General features: G+C 43.4%; 1 pseudogene; it reads right to left on the bottom strand.

The window, feature by feature from the left end:
- Nucleotides 1-419: 419 nt before the first annotated feature.
- LOC148022453 (F-box/kelch-repeat protein At1g22040 pseudogene) lies at nucleotides 420-2974 on the bottom strand (annotated as a pseudogene).
- Nucleotides 2975-3570: the final 596 nt, after the last annotated feature.

Raw genomic sequence — 3570 nt, 5'->3', positions numbered from 1 at the left:
AATAAAACCATCACCCTTCAAGAAAAAGTCCTCTTTATTTCTTGAATACCCAACTCTTTTTCCTTATGCCACATAGGTTTGGGAGGCTTCTCATTGGTTCCAAATCTCGAAGGCAAACCTCTAAATAATACAAAATAGATCTCATCAATTGCAGCCCATACTTGCAAAAATTGCACACCCTAATGCATCTCATTGGTTTATTAGTTGAACTAAGCATATCATAAACCTAGTTAGATACTTGGAAAAAAAAACTTAGAAGAAGTGATCAATGTAGAAATTATTCACAACCATTAATCGTATCTATAAGATGGCTTCATATTCCTTGTTCTCACAAACAATTTAGTCTTGTCCATATCGAGACCTTGGCATCTAGCTCTTGTAATTTCATATGAAGCACATTACTTTACTTCATAGAATAAAAACAATTATATTGATGTAGAATAGAAACTATTACATTGATGGAGAAATAACTCTCATCATATGGGTATTGCTGTACAAATGTGAGGGTTTGCAAAGTTCCACCTCAATAACAAGTTTTACCAAACAAGCACAATATCATGCTTGGGTCATGACTATCAAATTGATAAACCTCTAAGCATAACCAAAATCCCTCCTCAAGGCTTTTGTAATCAAACACTACGAGGTATCCAACATCATCGACTCTCACAAAAGCACATGAAAAATGCATGAAATGGGCAAGACGTTGAGATCTAGTCAGTCAGCATGCATGTAAGTTCTGTGTCAACCTTCTTTCATCATTCAAGGCTGAGTGTGGAAAGAGCAGAGGTAGCGATGGTGGGGGACTCCATGCAAAGGCCATCCAAGCCAGTTATCCCACATGGTGCACCCGTAAGAGCTCTACAACTCCCACCTAATTCATATGCACCCATGAGAGCTCTACAACTGCCACCTAATTGATATCACTGTTTAGAAGAGTTGTACAAGTATTAAGATGCTAATAATCTAGAAGGGCTATCATCATGTGTAAACTAAAACAAGCAATGGTGCTTCATTCCCAACTCATGATCAGACAACTGTTATCGGTTGGTCATTCAAAGCTTGGTGAAACCTTTCCACTAATGCATAATGTGTACTACGCCTTCGAGAGTATTTTCAATGGGCTAAAGCATATAGGTGACTAAAATTACAGAGGCTATGCCCAATACAATTGACAGTATAAAGAACTATTATATAGCCAAAACTTGGCAGGTTACCAGTTCAGCTTGCCCAAAGCTCTTACTAGCAATGGTCTTCCAACCATCTGACTTGGCTTCTGAGGAACTTTCACAACTTATCGTAGAAGAAGAGGAAGTCATAATGGGAGTTTCATGAATGTCGGGTCTCACTACAATAATATTGTTATTTATATCTTTCGTTATCACATGTAGCCTGTTCCACAAGCATGCTAGCAAATATGGACACTCTGAATCAGAGAGGCCAAACAAAACAGGCACTTTCTTTAGAACAACCTTCCAAGCATCCGCCTCACTGTCATAGACTTTAACCTTGCTACCATCTAATGAGCTCATTGGGTCCAATGCATACAAGCTTCCATTCACCACAGCACTCAATTTAGTACCTGCTTGCCTTGCTGGCCATTCCTCACCCATACCTCTGGGCATCTCTACCCAAGTGTTTGAAGCCGGGTCGAAAACTTCACCTCCCACATCCACAAAAAATGGCCATGAGTATAAGCTCTGTGGCACACAAAGCTTGTCTTGATATGAAGCCATTCCAGTGGCAATGGGCTTCAACATGTCTGCAAAGAATGCACTGGGTAAATCCTGAGCCTTGGCAAAGGGCATACTGGGTATAGGCCTCCATGCATTGGCAGTTGGCTCATAAACCTCAGCAGACTGCAAGGGGGTCAACCCTCCTCCATCACTGCGATTGACACCTCCGATGACATAGAGTTTATTGTGCAGCAGTGCAGTCTTGCAGTAAGCCCTGGCTGTCCCCAGTGCTGCAGCTTCATTCCATCTATTCATACAGGGGTCATACCGCCACATGGATCTAGTCGCACAGGCCTTTGAAAAACCGCCTACAACATACAGATACCCATCCAAGGCTCCTGCTGCACATCCACAGAATGGGGACTTCTCGATCGGGTCTTTGTGCTGGAACAAACCTCTCAACAATTCTGAGAGCTTGGCACTAGAGAATCCCCACCAGCTATGCACAGAATCCAGGGGACCACTCTCCTCTTCAAGGATCGCCTCAGGCATGGGTGGCAGTGGTTGCCATCTTCCTGATGCCGGATCTAAAGCATGCCATGACAGACTCTCATTTTCATCCCTGGTCAATACATAGAGCCATTCTTCTGTGATGTTCAACTGTTTTCTAATGTCGAAGATTTCCCTGCGAGCGAATGCGTCACGCCAGTGTCTGCACACAAGGCCAAGGCGAAAATGGGAGCTTCTTGGGATTCTGGCGAGAATCCGCAGAGACAGCTCATCAGGGATCCCGGGGATAAGCTGGGGGTTCTCTGTGCTAAGGTCTGTCATGGACAATCGACGCTGTCTCTTGATGGACTGAAGGGGAGGGGCGAGAGGAAGGGGGGAGGAAGTGTCTGCCTGGCCTCTTGCAAAGCTCCAGAAAGCACCCATGATATCGAGAGGAAGAGAAAACTTTTCCGAGAAGGGGAAGCGCCAGAGGCAGACCGATTAAGGAGCGTCAAGTGCCATGGCAAATGAATGTGCTCGTACCAGAAGAATGGCCACATGCAGAGGAAGCCATAGCCCGGATTGAATCGTCCTAATGCAGCTAGCCAAGAGCCCGGATTGAATCATCCTTTACGCCTTTCGCCCCCCGGGTCTAGTCTTAGAACTAGACACGGCAGGCGTCATTCAGCATACAGGAGAGATTCGAGAAGCTAATGTCCTAAAGTTTGAAAATGGACCTTCAGCTTTGAAATTTGAAGCTACTCCCTACCCGGAGAGAGCCCAGAAATTCAACCTTCTACGTTGAAATTTAATGCTAACTTCTTTGGAAATAATATCCACAAGCACAACTCTCTTGCCTACTTATGCTGGTTCCAACCTCAAGGTAGGAGTTCTAATGGTTCAAGGTCCGAGTCTCAAAGGCAAGCCACATGTGGGTAGATTTCACTTGCCTTCTTAATGGCAATCATGGAGGAGAGCATGTTGATGACTCATGAGGCACAATGAATTGGATCCCATGCAACTACAAATGCAAAAGCTAGTTGACAAAGTACCCCCTTAAATCTTTATTATTTACTATTTAAAAGTTTTCTCAAGTGACTCCTAAACCAGGGAGAAGGCCCCCAAGCCTTTGACACAAGAGAGAGAAGTTTGGTATTCAAGAAATAAAGAGAGGTTTTTTGAAGGGTGATTTAATAATGAAAAAGAAAAAAATAAGTGTTTTAAAAGTTGGTACATGGCTCTCTCTCTCTCTCTCTCTCTCTCTCTCTCTCTCTAAAGAGTAAGAGAAAAGTTGGGTATACAAGAAATAAAGAGGGATTTTTGTTTCAAAGGGTGATATGATGATGAAAAGAGGAAATGTGAGCCTTTAAAAACTTATTCGTTGCTCTCTCTCTCTCTCTCTCTCTCT

This window comes from Lygodium microphyllum, chromosome 16 (assembly GCF_053477565.2).
Source record: "Lygodium microphyllum isolate KBCC chromosome 16, Lygodium_microphyllum_v1.1.10, whole genome shotgun sequence".
In the NCBI taxonomy this organism is placed as follows: domain Eukaryota; kingdom Viridiplantae; phylum Streptophyta; class Polypodiopsida; order Schizaeales; family Lygodiaceae; genus Lygodium; species Lygodium microphyllum.
This window is presented reverse-complemented; position numbering and strand designations above follow the sequence as displayed.